We start from the raw sequence: 20,581 nt of genomic DNA, 5'->3' as shown, positions 1-20,581 counted from the left end.
GCTCTTTTGGCCTCCACTGTGGAGTGGGCCCTGCTTGTCCCCAAGTCTCGCACTAATTCCACAAACATAGAAAGTGAATTTGAATACTAGGTGACCACAATAAAAATATTTATATATGTATTCACTACAAAATTACAATCTGAGAAAACGATCTAGAACTGGATCAGGACTGACCTTCTAGCTAGCAGGGTCTCCAAAATCTAGTGATGGGGACTGACTTTCAAGGTCTAGCAAATGGAGCGCATTCTTGGCAAATGGAGCACGAGCTGCATGGGCACTGGACAGGCACGTTCCCACAGGGTCCCGTGAAGACACACTCCCTACGTCACAGACGGGCCATCGTGGTTGCATCCTTTGCAAAGTCCCTGAAGTTATGACATACCTGTGGCCACCATTTCTTGCCACACCTGTTCAGACATTTGTGGATTACCTCGTCCTAGGCGGCAGCGACGCTCTGATGCCTCCGTAGTAAGAGCAACAGTGCTTACATTTACCCAGTTCTTACCAGGTGCCCAGAGCTGCGCTGAGGGCTTGACATGGTCAGAGTCGTTTTATTTGCACAGTAATCTTAGGAAGTAGGCACTAGGCTTACACCCATTTCAGGGATGAGGCAAATGAGGCAGAGAGGTTACTTAGCTGGCCCAAGGACACAGGCAGATGAGCAGCAGTGTCAAGGCTGGCAGCAGGCAGCCTGGCTGCAGAGCCTGTGCTCCTGGCCGCCTCCCTTTTGAGAGGATTTCCAGCAGGCCCTACTGGCTGCTGGGTTTACCATTTACTTCCTTAATGCGATCACCTGCTACAGAAAATCCGCATTTTACACATCCGGCATCACAGTTTTGTAGCACCTCCAATACTTCCACTTGCATACCTTTCTTGGCCATGATGGCTCAAACCTATTTACCAGAATGAAGCCATGAAAACAGTGTTGGAAAGAGAAGTCCCGGTAGAAAGAGCAAGCAAGCTGGGTGGTGAGTCCCACTCCCCGGCTCCGGCGGACCGAGCTGTTGATGGGTCTCAATGTGTCGCACTTCCTGAGGGACAGTGAGGGGGGTCTGTGTTATCATAATGCTCAGAGCTGGCATGAGTGTATACATATGTGTATTTCTAATATAAAAATATTTACGAAGTCGTCATTACTATTTCAAATCGGCATTGTTTGGGGTGTACCTATAGGTTATTTGTAATTTATTATGTGGTGGTAATATATTTATGTTTAAGCTGGCTGTTTAATGAACTGTATAGAATCTCTTTGTTAATATATAATCAGTTCTCATTAACTAATATATTTGATGTCTTTTTCCATTTCGCTATTTATTTTTTCCATTCTCTTATAATGAAAATTTCCAGAGAAAAGATGAAAGAACTGCCGTGAACATCCATACACCTACCAACTGAATTCTAGAATTAGCATTTTGCTATATCTTCATCATATATAAATCTATGATTCCTTCTACCCACTCATCAATCCATCTTATTTTTAATGCATTTCAAAGTAATTGGCAATATCAGCACAGTTTCCCCAAAATACTTTGGCGAGTTTAATATTTATTTACAGTTCTTTTGAGATAAAATGTATGTACAGTGAAATGCAAAAATCTTAAGTATAATAGTTGATGAGTTTGACACATGCATAGTGGTATAACCTAACCCCTGTGGAGTTACAGAATATTAGCATTAACCCAGAAAGCTTCCTCTCGGTCTTTTCTCGTCATTCTCAGCCCCCACATCCCCAAAGGCAGCCACTGTTCTGATTTTTTTTTATCATAGATTAGTTTTGCTTGTTCCAGAATTTCATGTAAATGGAATCATTAAATATTTACTCTTTTTTATACTTCTTTTGCTCAGTATAGTTTTGAGGGGTTTTTTAAAAGATTTTTATTCATGTTGTTATGTATATAAGTAGTTTGTCATTTTTATTGCTAAGTAATATTAATTGTTTGAAAATGCCATTGTATATTTATCCATTCTCTTATAAATGGACCCTAGATTGTTTCCATTTTTTATTTATTATGACAAAAGCTGTTATGAACATTTAAGTACTGTGTTTTTGTGGACATATTTTTCATTTTTCTTGGGTAAATACCTAGGAGTAGAATTGCTGGGTCTTGAAGAAGTTGTATACTTAACTATGTAAGAAACTTCCAGACTGTTTTCCAAAGTGGTTAAACCATTTTACACACCCACCAGCGATGAATGAGTGTTGTGGTTGCTCCATATCCTCTCCAACATTTGGGGATACCAGACCTTTTAACTTTGTCCATGCTGGTGGGTATTCAATGTTAGCCCATTGTGGTTTTAAATTGCATTTCCCTGATGACTAATGATGCTGAGCACATTTTTCATGTTCTTATTATTGGCCATTTGTATATCTTCCTTTGTGAAGTATCTGTTCAAATCTTTTGCTTATTTTTATTAGGTTGTGTTTCTTTTTATGATGATGATTTTTTTATAAGATCCAAGATAAAAGAACTCTTTCAAGTCCATAAAACAAGATATATGGACTGGACTGCCCTGAGTCACATTTTTAGTAATTATATTAGTATTTAGATTAATAAAAACTTTAATTTCCTATTTAAAAAACTGAAACCCAATTTTTCAACAAATACTTTTTATTTATTTTTTTAAAAAATACATCTTTATTGATTTCAGAGAGAGGAAAGGAGAGGGAGAGAGAGAGATAGAAACATCAATGATGAGAGAGTCATTGATCGGCTGCAGCCCGCAACCCAGGCATGTGCCCTGACCGGGAATCGAACCCTGATTGCCTGGACCCTAGGTCGACGCTTAACCACTGAGCCACGCCTGGCCGGGCTCAACAAATACTTTTTAAAACAAACAAATTAAAAACTCCTTCTTCTCATATTGAACCTGTATATACAGGTATCTATACAGTGGGTATACAAATGTCGAACTCCTGAACAAATGTTAAACTCCCTGACCTTATGAACACATTTCCGTAAAACAATAGGTACCACTGCCCCCCATTCTAAATCAGTGCTTAATGAAAGTCAAGTCATTACCTTAAACTTATACAATGCTGGATGTCAATTATCTCTCAATAAAACTGGAAAAAATAAATCAGTGCTTATAATCTGCTGACAATCTTTTTTTTCTAGATTCTCTGAACTTCAGAGTTCAAACCTCAGATCTTTCCATTCTGTTCTAGATAAGACTTTGGTCTCCTATCTCCTAGAGAATAATCTTGAGTAACCTTAGATGTGAATAAACCCTCCTAACTAATCTTCTAGCTGTTCTTAAGTCATCTCACTTGTTCTACCTGATTTCCTGATCACATTGTTCACATTGAACACTCCATATATGCTCAGCAAAAGTGTTATCAATGCAAGTCATCTAATATCATAAGGAATTAATAAAATAATATCAACAAAATATATGGAACAGGTTATATAGAGGAAGAGTTGAGACAAGTGGACTGCTTGAAACTCTAGGTTGCAAGGTAACAGAAATTCAGCTTGAATTCGATTAGGCAAAAGGGAGGAATGTATTGGTTTGAGTGCTACAAGAAGGGCAGGACTACAGCTGGACCTCAAAGATAAGACACTTCAGTATCAGCAACTTTGGAACCAGAAACCTGAATTCCACCAGAATTTTCTACCTCATTGCTTTTCTCTGCAAGTTTGTTTTATTCTTTGAAACTAGCTGCAGGCATATGATGAGGAAAACAGTTGCCAGCAGCTACCATACTTCATCTCAGCTTTACCACCACAGAAGTATAGACCATGCTTTCACTGGCCCCTAGTTCAAAAATCCAAATGAGTTCTGACCACCCATCAGCCATCAGCTGTGGCCAGGTTGTAACATATTTCCTGTGGTAGGTCCAGGAGACGCTGCCCAGGAGGCAGTTGAAATTGTATGTCCATCATCTGGGACAGAAGTCTGAGCTACAGGAAGATATGTTGAACACACGAGCAGAAAGGTGGCAATTCAAGTCATGCAATTGGACGACATGATCTAGGGGAGCATGCGGAATAAAAAGAGGCGATCTGCGAACAGAAGCCTGGATTGTATCACTTCAGCCTGTTTTTCTAGAGCTTGTTTCTTAATTATAAATGTACTTGTTTATAAAAATTAAAAATATAAGAAAAATGGAACATCAGTTGAAAATTTGGCATACACCATATAAAGGGACAATTTTTTACATGAAAAATACACACACACACACACACACACACACACACACACATACATACATGAAGGTGTGGATGATTCACTTGGAGGGGTGTAATGACATTTGACAGAGCAACCCCCTCAAAGGACCTTGAGTAGAAATATTCTGCTTTCACCTCAAGTGGGAAGTCAGTATAGAAAAAGACAGATGGTATAACCCACACAGATATTTTCCCTGAAAGCCAAGTGCTAATGTAAGTACTTCTTATACTAGTTCTTTGATAGGGAGTGTCCTGAAGGCCGGTTGAATGGCCTATATTTTGCCCAGGTCGTGAAAGGCACCCATGATGTGAGAGATGCAGTGAGTTGAAGCAAAGTCGCAGGGCTGCACACAGCAGCAGCTATGGGACTGAGTGCCACAGAGAGTAGCAAGGTGTGGTATAAGAAGTCTACGGCAGTTAAGAAAGGTGGATTCCAAAACTTCCTGTGGATTCATATCAATGGCTTGACTGACGGACAGAGTTGTTTACATAGTTATAACACTTGGGTATGGACATAAAGCCAACCACCATCTTACTGACATAATATGCTTCTCTGACTTGGCAAATCTCTGAAGGGAAACTGAGTCTTGCTCTTGGGTTCTCAAATACACATTTTCAGAGTTGACCTAGGTACTGCAGGAAGCTTTTAAAAACTATCCAAAGCAGAGACTTATGAGACAGCAAGTCATAGATGTACATCGCGTCCCCCAAGAAGACTATGACTCCTCAGTCCCGTCAGTCATCCAAGATGTTGTTCCACAGTTATCAGAAGATGGACAAGGAGTGAAGATGCCAAATGGCCTCACAATATACTGGGTGGGGCAAAACTACGTTTACAGTTTGTGAGCATGCGAAACATGGAGTATATTCTTATATTATTACTTAATTACAGTATTGTATTATTTTCCATACAAACAACTGTAAACCTACTTTGCCCCACCCTACATTATTCAGGCTCATCAAAATATGCCTGGATGGGTGTGGTTTACTTGCCACTTTTCCAAGGACAACGTTATAACTGTCCTGGCTGTCAGATTTCAGAAGGATTTATGCCCCATGTTCAGGAAGATCAATGATGATGATGATAGCTACCATTTCCTGAGTGCCTATCATGTGCCCGACCCTATGCTAAGAATTGTATGTGTATTAGTTAATTTAATTCTCACAACAGTCCCGTGGTGGATAAACAATGCTTATAGCAACTTCTACCACGTCACATAACTAGAAACCGATAGGGCTGGAGTCAAACCCAGATCTTACTGGTTCCCAATGCTCATGGTCTTTGCTTTATGCTGTGATGCCTCTTCTACTGAGAGCTGGTATGGACTGTATATGATGAACATGCTGAGGTCACAGTTGTCTTGTTAGAAAAGGTAAACACCATTCTTTTTCTTATTAAAGAGAACCAAGATAGCCCCACAGGAGATGCGGAAAACTAATAAATACTTCACCATAAATATTGTCCTCCTTGAAAAGGACTTCAGCCTTGGGTTGAAGAGAAAGAACCACTTTAGTCCTGTGGCAGTAGAAACTCCAGGTCTCAGCATGTGCCATCCTGGTAATGGGCACAGAGGTGGGGGCAAGGGAAGCTTGTCTGTTTTCCCATTCGTGAATTCTTACCTGCACATGGCAGAGTGTTTCAGAATTCCTGGCACAGAGATAGTAAAATGGATGGCACCTAGCCAGGTGCCAAGCAAATATTGGTGGCAGAAATGTGAGGTGAACTAAAAGGTGTCTGGAGCAGACTTCAGGGAAAGTTAAAGTAGCTTGAGCATAGAGTGAACAGTAGACCTAGGCACTCATGACTTATTCCTCAGACACAGTTTAAGGGGGCATATTTTTAGAATGTGGTCCCATAAATAGGGATAGCCACGGACAATGTCCAAGCTTTTGAGTCACATAGGGAGCCTGGCCTGCCATACTAAGGCTTCATCTACAGAGTCGCCCAATACCTGATCATGGAAGCTGGATTCTTTGGTTAGGAATACCTCTGAAATGCAGAACACCTCTTCCTAAACTGAGATCTAAGAGAGAGTAAGGGTGAGAAACCAGCTGTTCCCTCGCAGGGGTCTTGAGTGTGGACTTGGACTGCCAGCAGCAGTGAACACATGCACACACACACTTAGAGATAGGTGTATCGCTAGCATTGCCTCTATCCCAAGGACAAGTTCTACCAATTCAGAAAAGTGTTAAAGGTTTCAGTACCAGTCCAGTGTGAAGGGCTCTCCTGCAGCCTCCTTGGAATTCAATCAAGAAAACCGAATCATTCCATTCCAGCTCCTGGGCAAGACGCCAGGACGATCACTGACCCCCACCTAATGCTGAAGCCCATGGACATCACTGATGGCATTCCCATCTGCTGTCACAGCAGGATAAAAGATAACCAACTATCACAACGTGCTTTGAAAACACAAAATGTCTAATAAAACTTTCATATTTTTCTGAAATCACTTTTTATTTAGTTTCAGTACCAAAAAAAAAAAAAAGTCTCGAGAATTTTCTAGCCAGGAGTAATAATAATATCCTGCCTGTTGCTGTGGTGATTCTGTGTATTCTCTCTGTGGCTACTAAAATTACATGTGAAAATGACATAGAAGAATTATTTGGCCCCTATTGGTCACTACTGAAATTCAATATAAAGTTATTATTTGATCCTGTCCACAAATACAAATAAGAATATTACTTCCCTACTATTTCAAGGAAATTCAACCTTTCTTGGAGCTCTGCTGAAAAACAAGTTCTCAGATATTCAGTCTAATTTTTATGATTATTTCCAGAAACTTAAGGGACTCAGTCTTGAGATCTGAGAATAAATTAAACACTTTTTAAAACATTTTAAATAATTTTCTCATTCCATTGCTAAAAAATGATTACTTCTGAATGTATAAAAACTGCCCAGACTACCTTCCACAACTACAACTTTCACACTGAAAACCTGCCTTACATTACAGAACGGGCATTGTGACAACTAAGTTTCTTTTTTTTGTTTTTTAATTTTTATTTTGTTGATTTTAGGGAGGGAGAGAGAGAGAAAAAAAAGAGAGAGAGAGAGAGGAAGAGAGAGAGAGGGAGAGGGAGAGAAAGAGAGAAAGAAACATCAATCTGTGGCTCTACCCATTCATAGGTTGCTTTCTTGTATGTGCCCTGATGGGAGATCAAACCCGCAACCTTGGCATGTCGGGACAATGCTCTAACCAACTGAGCTACCTGGCCAGGGCCCTAAGTTTCTTTTAGCTAAAAAATTAATTGGCAGTCATTTTGTATAAATCAGACATTTAAATATTTATATGCAAAATCAGAATTGTTTAAAATTTTGAAAAATATGCTTACCTAGCACACACACCCTGTATTTCTTAGAATATTCCTGAATCATTTACTGTGACTCTGACCAGTTATCACATTTGTTCAATATACATTGACACAGATCTTTTGATTGGGTCAATTCTATATTTTTAAGATTTAGTCATATTTCAGATTTAACCAATTCCTTAAATTAACCTTATAATCAATTGTCACGTCGCTTTTCACGCAGAAAGGGGGGCTGGGGCTGGAACTCTGACAGATCCATGAGTAAGTGGCCTGGAATTAAACTACTTGTAAAGCAGTGTGGGTGAAATTCTTTGATTCCTACTACTTGAAATATTTTCATTTTCTTGATTCACCTCTCAGCTTCTCATCCTTATTTCTCTTTATGACCATTCGAAACCCCTCTCACTCACCTCATACTAATTCCCTGTTCCATTCCCTTTAGTGGCCTTTCAAAACTTTCTCTTCCTCTATGTTCCTAAAATCCCCAATCACAAGACTCCCGCTTCTAGCCTGCTACTATTCTGAGAAAATAGAAGCGTGTGAGGTATTTTTCTTTTGACTTCCCTTGTCTTCCCCTCTGAATTCCTCTGTGTTGTACACTGTATTCCCCCTTTCAATCTTTGGCTCCAGGATGAAATGGCTCTCCTTCTGGTAATGTTATCCTCTCCATCTTTACACCGGATCATAAACCCTCCTGTCTCCTTACTTCCTTGCTCTTTCAATTCCCTTCCTTAATTTTTTTTTTAATCTCTCCTGACCAACCATCTCTTCATCTGCCTACTCAAGTGAACCCAGTTTTTAAAAAGAAACAAACAAAAATCTCTCGACCTTGCCCCTTCCCTCAAGTTTCTTCCTCTTACCATCACTTCCACACCCAAATTATTAGAAGAGTAGTCTACACTTGCCTCCTCCATTTCTTCACTAGCCCTTTATATTCCTTCTAAGATCACGGGGACTCTTACATGTCAAATCCAGCTCCATTCTCTCGAGCTTTCACAGTATTTAACACTGTGAGTGACCTTGTGTCTCCTGAAACCCTCTCTTCCCTGGGTCTTGTGACTCTGTACTGTCCTGGTTCTCCTAAGACTGTCCTGGCCATGCGTCCCTTTGTTCTTCCTTCTCCTGCCCTATGACACCCCATATTCCCCATGGTTTTACACTTGGCCTTCTTTATACCACCTCACTCTATCCTTTGAAAGTCCAGTGCTTTGGGACCTGTTGAGATCTCTTATGGATCGTCAGTCCAAAAGTTCTCTTTCGAGCTGCTCCACATGTGTGTCTCTACCTGACAGTAGGGCCTCCATAACAGTAGGGCCTCCTCAGAGGCATAAATACAGAGTTTTATTCAGCCCTGTACTTCAGCCCGCCACGTCCACCGTCCAGGGCCAGGAACATGGTAATAGGAATGCAATAAAAGCTGGGGAAGCTGAACTAAACAGCATTTCCCACAGCACCTGAAACTGAACAGAAACAAAACGAACCAGCTGTCTGGCCCTCCACAGCCCAAAACAACCCAGCCTCCTAACTTCCCTATTTCTCTTACTAATATTTTCAGCTTCTAACTTCCAAGCGTTAAAATCTCAGCTCCAATTCATGTCTTTTTCTTTGTCTCTGTATTTAATAAACTAACATGTGTTATTAATTCTTCCTTTGTTATGTTTTTACACTTGTCTATTCATTTAATTTATTTCTGTCATACCCTCAATTCAAGGCCTTAATTACCTCCTACATATTTTATTTAATAGCTTTCCAAATCAATATCTCCATCTTTCCTACACACTACTTCTAGTTTACTCTTCATTTACTCTAATATCATTAGAAGTGTGAACTACTTCCAGTTCACACTTCTAATGATATTACTTTGCATCTCAAAAGTAGTTCATATTTATCCTTTGCCTAGCAAATTACAAATGTCTTGCCCTAGCATACAAAGTTCTTCATAATATGGCCCCCCAAAATACCTACATGCTAGGAAGGATTCAAGTTACCTCAAGAAAAGAGAATATTCAAAAATACTTATTGATCAACTGATAGCTGTCAGAAAACAAGCACGCTCTGAAACTCAACCATTCTCTCTCTCTATCAGTGTCTCTGCTTCTCTTTTCAGTTTCCCTTCTCTCTATTGCTCTGCTTCCTCCAGTTATTCAGTTTCCATTCCCTCGTAGTTTTCAGCTAGTATACAGCACAATATGACAGCTCCCAGTACCTTCTAAACCCTGGCAACTCTCAACACTTCTTTGCAGTTTCTGTCCCCACCCCCCCACCAATTAGTTCAGTTTCTTGATTTCCCAGTTCCAATTCTAAAGAGTTCAAATGCCCTAGTCTGTCATCTGACGCTAGATCACAGAAATGCCACCACACAACAGCCTATGGGTTGTTTGCATTTGGATCAGATGCCCAATCAGTTGGATCCAATCACATGGGGACTGGGCAGGATCACAGGTTCAGGGAATGGACCCTTGGGAAACAGGGCTGTGGGCAAAAAAAAAAATTCCTTTAGAAGGAATCTCTCAGAAGGACAGACAATGATCAACATCTCTAAGGCATTATCTTTTCCTGCCTTACTCTCCTACATGTACGTGGCAATCTTGTCAAACAGGAATTGCTATCTCAAAAACTCAGTCCACGATTTTATAATTTAATGCCTGTGTTCATGCTGTTCTCTCTGCTTAGAATAATCTCTTCCACCATCTTATTATCTAGAAATCTACCATCCAAAGGACATGAACAGACATAAAAGGAATTCCAAAACAGTCAATGCACAACAAAGAAAAAAAGCTATGAAAAATCATTTGAGCACAAAGAAAAAAAACCCTCAAATTAAGGTGCAATTTTTGTCAATTAAATTAGCAAAAAAATTTAGAATGATTAATGTACCTTATGATGACAGTTTCTTGTCTTCCTATAAAATATAGCTAAAAGGAAAGGCATTTAATTCCTGTCAAAATTCCACAAAGATGTCCAAATATAAATTTTAAAAAAAGGAAGCACACCTAAGATGAAGAATTTTTAAAGTAAATGTACCAGACCAAGTAATGCTGAGAATACAGTAGCAGTTAATCTTGTAAATGGCTGATGGTATTGCAAAATACTAGAATTCGTTTAGAAAGCAGTTTACCAACATGGTTCATTTTGAAATTACAGAAAAACTTAAACAGGAAAACAAAATTACTATCAACTGGGGAAAATAATTTTAACATTTTAGTACATAGCCTTCCACACCCTCTTATCACACATATTTTTCCTTTGCTTTTTTTCTTTTTAAAAAAATAATTGGACCAAACTAGTTATACCATCAACTGGCTTATTAGCATCTTTTCTTATTCATTATTTCATAAAACTTTAGTCTATAAACAGTATTCCAAAATATTACTTTAATGGTTCAAAACATTACTTTTAATAGGCTATCATGTGAATAGGTAATAGTATATTCTTAGCAAAAAAATAGTCCTAATGCTAGACTTCAGATTTTGTCAACTTTTTCATAATTACCAATGGACTGTAATGAACATCCTAGTACATAAATCTTTTGTGCACACCTCTGATATTTTCTTAAAACAAATGCCCAGAAGTATTCTTGATAAGGCAAAGAGTGCAACCATTTAAGAAAACTTTTTAATAAGAGAACTTCTAAATATTGATTTAACTAAAACTCTTATCTGACTATATTAGGATAAGGAAGGGGAAAGGAGGAGGGAAAGAACAGATGATATGCGAGAGCTAAAGCTCCAAATTTATAGCAGAAAGTCATTGGTGCATAAAAAATACAAAAATTTTTAAGTCAGTATCCTCACATTATTCAGAAAAAAGGAAGCAAAACAGCTAATAATGAAGAACAGTGGACAGGAATCAGGTGTAAGAAAATATGACACAGAATACTGCTGTTTCTCCTCACTGTAAGTCTTATTCTGTTTGACTTTTCAACCATGCATTTATATTGGTTTGATAAAAATACAAATTATATTAAAAAGATAAAGCCAGCAATATAACTCAGATATAAAATATAACAGATGCACAAGTTGGCTTAGGAGCCCACAATTCTCATAATTCTTTAAGTAGAAAAAAATCCTCTTGTGTCCATGCCATTGCCTATAAAGACCTTAAAATTTATAATTTTGTGAATTCTTACTGAGAACCCTCTGTAAACAAAGTACATGACTAGGTGCTGTGGGAGATATTAAGAAATTCTCTAACTTTCTATTCTCTCCAGGGAGAAGACAATTGCTGTGAACACTGGAAATAGCCTCTCCACCATGACTCAGCTATGGAATGTTAGAAAAATGCCTATGCCGAAAATCTTCAAGTTTTCTCTAACAATTTTTTAAAAATAGAGAAAATTTAAGATACCAATTCCTCTATGTAGAGTTAAGAGAGAGGAGTAAGTTTTGCTTCAGAAAAGCCCTTCCATTTTTCCAAATACCAGAGAACGTGCTATTGGCAGTCCTCCCCAAATATGTCAGAAAATCGGAGAAATAAAAGGGAAATTAGGATAGCGGGAGTAAATGAAGTGTTAGACCCTTAATTCTCAAGCAAATTCCTCATAGATCTTGCCACGTGTCCTTGGTAAATGTTTAGTTCTCCCATATAGTTCACTTCATTGTAGGTGGACACAGAATTTTCTCATCATAGTGGCACCAGGTCTGAAGTATTTCCCCTCTTTATTTATTTATTTTTTATGTTTTAATTTATCTTTATTGTTGAAAGTATTTCCCCTCTTTATACAACTGATTTGCAGGATTCCTGTCTGGTGAGGAACGAGTCTCCACTGGCAATGGTTGTTAAGTCTCTGCCTGCATCATCTTATCTCCAGCTAGTACACAAAATGGAGCTATTAGGCCCAGACTCCTGCCTCTTGCTCCCTCCTCACAATCTCTTTCTGCCTCTCCCTTCCTCCTCTCCACTCCACAATTCTTTTTTTTTTTTTTTTTTTTAATCCTTACCTGAGGATATTTTTTCCATTGCTTTGCAGAGAGAGTGGAAGGAAAAGAGAGAGAGGAACATCCATGTGGGAGACACATCGATCGGCTGCCTCCTGCACACTCCCCACCCAGACCAGGGCTGGGGATGGAGCCTGCAACCGAGGTACCTGCTCTTGCCTGGAATCGAACCCCGGGCCCTTCAAAGTCCATGGGCCGATGCTCTAACCACTGAGCAAACCAGCTAGGGCCACAGTTCTCCTCTAACCCCTTCCTCTCACTCTCTCCTTCTCCCCTTCTTCAGCCTCATTCCTGAGTTTTTCCTTCGCTGTCTCCTACGGCTTCCCACCCTCACCCTATCCACATCAAAGAGCCGAGGTGAGGGAGGAGAGCCCTTCTGGTTCTTTCTCTCCTTCCCTGCATGGAGAAGAACCATAAATCCTACCTTTACGTAACAGAAGTCTAGTAACAAAGACATCTAACAAAATGCCAGCTAACATTTCAAGTATAATTCAGACTAAACTATTCCTAAGTTTATCAGAATTTCATGAATAATTTTCTCTGCATTTGAGTGACTATCATTTAGCTGTATTTATTTTGATTTTTTCAGTGGTAAACTAAATGTATAATTGTGTTCTCTATTTCTACATTTATTACTCTCCCTTTAAAATGTTGTGTCTAATGGCTATTATGCAATTTCAGCACCCATTTTCATAGTGCTTCCATCCCCAACCTTTACCAAAACCTACCCCTCTCCCAAATAGAGGGTACTGGAATGAGAAAGGTGAACGCTCCCTATCCTCACCTAAGCCTCTGTACTGATAGAGGGTCCCTGTGCCAAAGAGTAAACAATATAATGTTCATCCCTTGGGAGCAGCTACATCCAAATAGCCTATTGAGTGAAGTTCAAGTGCACATAGTACATGAACCCTCAAACTCTGAAAACTGGGGCTTGGAATCCCCCAAAAATCCAGCTTTTGGAATAGACAACCCATTTTCCAGTCAGAATAGAGATATTACAAGAAAAGCCTGGAAGGAGAGGATGAGATTAGTTTATCTGATGAATTCATCAACTAAGAAATGGGAGAGGGCTCCAGAAATAGTTGGCGAAAAAGTAATACATCAAGTATTTAGATATTACAAGCAAGTCTTTACAGATAATCTAAATTTCAAAAAAATATGTTCAAAATTATGCTTAAAGTACGTATAATAAATCCCCAAAATACCACGGAAACAGTCACATAAATTAGGGTGGCGCCCACGGGTCTTGGACTAAGGCAAAACCCCATCATCAATATGTGTTGGTGCACCAAACTACTGAAGAGTGTTTTTTATATATTCATGTCTTTGTCATAGTAATTCTACAAACTGTAGGTAAGTACAAAAGTACCGGAACAACTAGGTCAAAAACTGCTCCCACCCACACTTTCCCGAATTCTTTTGCAGTTTCATTGGCTAATGAACTCATAATTGATGAAAAACCTTATTACAAGCCCACTATATGCTAAGCTTTGTGCCAGGGAATTCAGGGCACTTCTCTGCCCTACATGATAGACAAAATATCAAAATTCTAAATGAAGATGGGATTAGTATTGCCTCAGGCTCCACTGTGCCTTGGCATGGCACTATTACTGATTCTGTCTTTGTTGAAGAATTTGATATTTTGGTCATTATGAATTTTTCACATTAATATTTATTTTTAAATATTCCATTAAAATGTTATTTAATCTTGATTACTGAGTTTTTCAGTGCCCCGTTTAAATTCTGCACCTTAGGTAAATGCCTCACTCTCATCCTAGTCCTGGCCCTGATCAAAGATTACAAACCACACCAAGGGTTGGAATACTTTTGGAAAAGGGCCAGATAGTAAATATTTTAGGTGCTATGAGCCAGGTGGTCTCTGTTGCAACTACTCAACTCTGCCTCTCTAGAGCTAAAACACCATAAATAATATTTAAACAAGTGAATGTGGTTGTGTTCCAATAAAACTTTATTTACAAAAACAGGCTGCAAGCCACCTGTGTCCCACAGACTATATAGTTTGTCAACCCCTAATCTACACTGAATCCTCATTTAGTTGTCAGTGCTAGAGAGTAAAGTAACTCGCATTAATTATCTCCAAATAGCTCAAGCTTCCTCTTTCAAAGCCAATGATTCTAATTTAACCAATTTTGACCAAACTTTTTCTAAAATGAACTAAACACATCACCACTTCCTTGTAAATAAATAAATAAATAAATAATTTTAGAACAGAAAAATTTTTAAAGAAAATTAAAAGCACCCATAATCACACTATCTAACAATAACCACCTACAACTTTGGTGCATTGTCTTCAAGTATTTTTAAACATATTTTAATGAAGATTAGGGTATTGGGCTGGGTAGGCCTGATTATGCTGTGGTAACAAATTAACCTCTAAATCCCAATGGCCTAACTCAATTAAGGCTTATTTCTCACTCATGTTACCTGTCCATCATGTGTCAGCAGGGCCTTTAGTCCATCAGGAATCCAGGCTGATTAGGAAACTCCACCACCTGGTAGCTGTATCTGGAACACGTGGCCCATCAGTCATCTTAGGAGATAAAAGCAACAGCTGGAGGGTCTCACACCAGCTCTTTTATGTTTACAGGCTATTATCTATAACTAGTTACATAATTACAGGAGGTAGAATGGAAATGTCAAGGAGATAAAATGGAATGTTTGTTGACCATTATTAGCCTCCTTGTCACATTAAAAATCACATTATATATATATAATTTTATTCCTGTTTGAGCTTAAAATTATATCATAAGTATTTCCTGACATCATCAAATCGCTTCATAAACATGTAGATATAACCCTTGGTTACTGAGTCACTGTTTCACTATTAGAAATATTGCTATGTGCCAGGGATTTTCCTAAATACTTTATATGCATTTCTCATTGAATTCTTACAACTAGTCTATGAGGAAGGTACAATAGTATGGCCATTTTACAGTTCTGAAAATAGAGGCCTAGTGAGCTTAAGTTCATTTTCCAAGGTCACCCAGCTAGTAAGTGGCAGATCTGGGACTCAAATGCAGGAGTGTCAGACTTTAAAGCCAGTGATCTTAACCAAGGAGTGCAAACTGAAGGCCTACAGTCCAGTGTGAAACACAACACTGCTGCACTGGGCTATTGCCCAGAAAGTGCACCATCACAGGAGCGGCAGAGGATACACCAGACCATGAGGGCCTGGTGTGACCACTGACTTAGGGACAATGGAAACAATGACAGATGAAAAAAGGAACCCAACAGGAGACTGGAAGTTTTTCCAGTTATTTCTCTTTCTTTCTCTGTAAGGATGATGACTGGCCTCTATGAACACATTAAGGTCCCTGGACTCTTAGTCCATTTTGGAGGAAGAGGGGACCCTAAAGATATAATGGGCTACTGCTACTTTGGAAATTTGGAGTTTAGCCATGTTACAATTTTTAAAAATGTAAAAGTAGAAAACATAAGAATCTCCTTTTAAAAACTTAACTATATCTAACCTATACTTAATATATGTTCTCTCTCTACTGAAAGCAAGGATTAACATGTACAGGTTTCTGTTGTAAATAGTCTTTAGTATTTTTCATATACTAGTGTCTTACAGTAACTCTATAAATCATAGGACTATGTATATCGCCTATCTTAAAATTCTTAATGAACTAAAGGATTTATAGTTAAAAAACATTAACAATATAGCCATTTAAATATTATCACTACAATTGTTTTAAGATGGCAAACTAAACAACATATAAAATTTAACCATGCTATCTTAGTCTGTTTGGGCTGCTATAACAAAAATATCATAGACTGGGTGGCTAAAACAACAAACATTTATTTCTCAGTTCTGGAGGCTGTCCAACATAGGGGTGCTGGCAGGTTCAATGATTGGTGGGGGCTGGCTACCTGGTTATAGACAGCCACCTTCTCATGATCCTCACATGGTAGAAAGAGAGCAAAGGAGCTCTCTGGGGTCCCTTTATAAGGGCACTAATCCCATTCATGCAGACTCCATCCTCATGACCTAATTGTCCTCTGAAGGCCCTACCTCCTAATACCATCACATTGGAGGTTATGATTTCGACATGAGTTTTATGGAGACACAAGCATTCAGTCCATAACACAAACCAAGTTTTATTTTTGTAATAAATTCTTTCTCCAAGCTATCATGGAGAATAGAGACACATGAGGAATTTCTAATGGTCAAATTTTATTTAGAAGGTGTATTAGTTTCCTAGGGCTGCCATAACAAATTACTGCCAACTTGGATGGCTTAAAACAACAGAAATTTCTTTGGTCTCAGCTTTGGAGAATAGAAGTCCAAATCAAGGTGCCAGCAGGGCCATGCCCCCTCTGAAAGCTCTAGGGAAGACAATTTGCTTGCATCTCCTTAGAGTATGGTGGTTGCTGGCAACCCTTGGCATTCCATGATTTGTAGATGCTTCACCCCACTCTCTGCCTCATCACATGGCTGTCTCTGTGTCCAAATTTCCTTCTTCTTATAGGGGCACCAGTCATTAGACTAGAGCCCATCCTAACCCAATATGACTTCATCTTAAATTTATTACATCCGCAAAGACCCCATTTCCAAATAAGCTCATATTCACAGATACCTGGGATTAGGATTTTTTTTTAAATTTATTGGAGTGACATTGGTTAATGAGATTATATACGTTTCAAGTATACATTTCTATGATACATGATGCGTATACTGCATTGTGTGCCCACCACTCAAAGTCATATTTCAACATATCTTTTGGGGGGACATAATTCAAAGCACAGCAGATGGCATAAATATGTCTTCAGGTTTTCCTTGGTGCAGGTGAAGAAAGGAAAAATGAATTACTCTCCAACAACTCTAGTGGAAGGCTCTGTGTTGAGTCTTGATAAATTTTTACCAATAGACTTACGTTCAAATTCTCTGTCATTGGGTTGAACACATAGAGGTTTAACTCTTGAATGGGTTTTGGCAAACAGACCAGGTATGTATACCCCATACACAGTATTGTTTATCAGTCCATCAATACAAAGGGTTCTAAGTTCAAACTACCTACAAACAAAATTTGGCAACCACCCCATTTGAAAATAAGAAACTGCTTGTAATTTTGACCATTACTCATTTTTCTCTCTTTTTTCTAAGGATAAGTACTCTGTTATTTGGCATAATACTACCTGTAAATGCTTTTGGAACTTATAATAATCCCTGAACTAAATGGTTATTAACCAATATTAACAGATGATGATGATGATGATAATGATGTTGCTGATAATGATCAGAATAAATCTAAATGGACATTTAAGAGTACATACACTAGCTTTCTGTTTTTATAAGAAGTGAATTTTCAAAAGTAGATAACTGCATTCAAGTATTTATTATTTCTTACATAATAAGTATAGATAGAGATCTGGAGCTTATGTTAAAAATAAAAAATCAACCAAAGCTCAAAATAAATATACTCAGTAGGGAACAATGGTCTTGTAACAATGTAGCCTTTCGAAGAGCACCTTGGAGTGATGAATCATTGTACTTGATGATCTTAAACAAGGTTACATATAATTAGAGAAGCATGGAAGTTAGGGGGCTGGAATTGTTATTTTACACAGAAACAGCACCAGACATCTAATAAACATTCAGAGGTTTGTATTCGTATTATGTAAGAATTACAACCCTAACAGAAAAAAATCTCTAGTCAAACTGTAAAATGATTTTTCACTTCCGCTTCTGAGTCATTTAAACTGTGAATAGCAAGCCAAAAATAAAAGTACACAATCAGGAAGGGAATCAAGCTAATTTTGTATTACAGATATAGACAGATGATAGATCTGAGATCTTAAGTTTATAATCCACATATACTTACAATTTGAAAAAATTTTGCAAGATATTCACAAACATGTGATATTGTATTTAGCTTTTGATCTGTATTATTAAAACTTAAAACTTCTAGAGACAAAATTTGATTTCAAATTATCTAGCAGAGGAATCTTTGAAATTATGTTACTTAATATATACTACTCTTTTCTTCTAAAAATTAAAATCTTGTACAAGATTCCTATCTCCCAAATTTCTACCTTCTTGTCGCTATTACCCTATGCCTGCCTATTAGGCATAACCTTGCCTGATTATGCTTCCTGGTTGTGCCTCGTAAGGTACTCGAATCTTTACTACGTTGAACCCTTAACTCTGCAGTCTAACCCTCAGTTCCCATCCCTACTGCTTCTCTTTCGGCATTTGACACTGTTAAGGCCTGGTCCTCTCAGCTTCAACTGATCCCTCTCACTCTTCCAGCGCTCAGTAAGCAAGCCCTTAATGGGGGGGGGGAGGGGGGGTTCTCCTTTACCAAATCAAATAGAACTGAAGACTGGAACTTATGAAGTGATTCTTCAGCTGCTTCCAGCCCTCTTACTACTTGTTTGCCCTCCCTTCTGGCCATTTCTTTACCAGGACCTAGGAAGCCAATCACAGTTACATCTCAAGGGCTAGAAACCATTCTTCCTGGGTTGTTTGGAACTACTGCTCATCCCCTAGAAACTACTGCTCATTCCCATGCCATTAGGCTGCACAACAGGCTCTGTTTCCTCCATCCTGTCCTGAACCTAGGAGAGAAATCTGTGATATACAGATAAGGCTATAAAAACCTCTCTTCTCCATGAATCCTAGAAAATAGCCAAAGCTCCAGAAAGACGTGCCTATTTCTCCTTAAACCCTTGAACACTCAAATAGCTCTATCTCAAACTACCAATTCTGTCTGATTCCTAACCTCCCTAAAAATCTGCTTGCTTTCCACAGAAACTTTTGGTTGTTTTTCCTATAACTTCACCAAATCTGCAGGTGCTGGCTCCAATAAACTATAATTCCTCCACAGAATCCATGAATCAAGTCTTAGCCAGATTCCCAACCCAGTGGGAATGGTATCCCTGCTTCATTCACTAGAATGAAAGAGGAGGTAGAATGATTTGATCGACTGGTCAAATCCAAAAAAAATTAGTGCACACCACACCAGGAACCTAAGGAAACTCAGAAGTTTTTAAGAAACAGTTACTTAACTTTTGATGTTCTACTCAGTAGCAAGACAATAACTATGTTTCTTTGGATCCCTTGGGTATTACAGAACAAGAATCCAAAGGGAGGCAGAAATCGCTAAGGGTGATCAAATCCCAAGACACACATGATAGTCCTCTAGCCCTCCATGAGCCTGAACCCCCCCCCCCACACACACACACAGGATCTAACAGCCAACAAAACTCAGAGGCAGTATCATTGGGCAAGCTGAACCTCTACCCAGAGACCAGCTACTCAAGTGGACAAGGTAGCTTGACAGATATCTACAGAATAATTACAATTAAAGTACTCTAAAAATGATCTAAAGCAGTTTCATACTGAAAATATATACCCTATAAACACAGTCCTATATGTAGATAGGCATATCATTAACTTGAAAAAATAAAACCCATTAGTGAAATTAAGCAAGACAAATCTTTACCAGTCTTTGCCATGTTCAACCTCACAGCTCTGGCCACCTCCCTCGGTGTGATGAATGGGGCTGATAATGGAAGAATTATATCTACCACCAGACATTACATTCATGAGTTTGAGGCAAGAACAACTTGTCTCACTTGGAAAATCAAATTTGCTGAATTAACAGCCACTAGTCCAGTTGGAAGGATAAGTGTTATTACTTATAGGAACAAATATGACATAATAAGAACTAATGATTCTACAAATAGTACAGAAGCAGGTTTCCTTCTTTAATTCACCTCTCCCTGCTAAGGAAACTGAACATGATATACAATGTTTCTTGTCAACACTGGCGGTGTTGAGCCTGGCCATATGTGGAAAGACTAGTATTTATAAAGGAATTTGAATAAGCTATAGCATCACTTGATAACTACATTCTAAAAACACTGATTTTTGCCCAGCTGGACCTATGATCCAGGAGATCATGGTTCGATTCCCGGTCAGGGCACATGCCTGGGTTGTGGACTCGATCCCCAGTAGGGGATGTGCAGGAGGCAGCTGATCAATGATTCTCTCATCATTGATGTTTCTCTCTCTCTCCGTCTCCCTTCCTCTCTCTGAAATCAATAAAGATATATTTTTAAAAATAAAATAAAAAATAAATAAATAAAAATAAAAACACTAATTTTATACTATCATGGGACAGATATGACATATAAAAG

The sequence above is a fragment of the Miniopterus schreibersii genome (assembly GCF_964146895.1).
Source record: "Miniopterus schreibersii genome assembly, chromosome: 11".
Lineage (NCBI taxonomy): Eukaryota > Metazoa > Chordata > Mammalia > Chiroptera > Miniopteridae > Miniopterus > Miniopterus schreibersii.
This window is presented reverse-complemented; position numbering follows the sequence as displayed.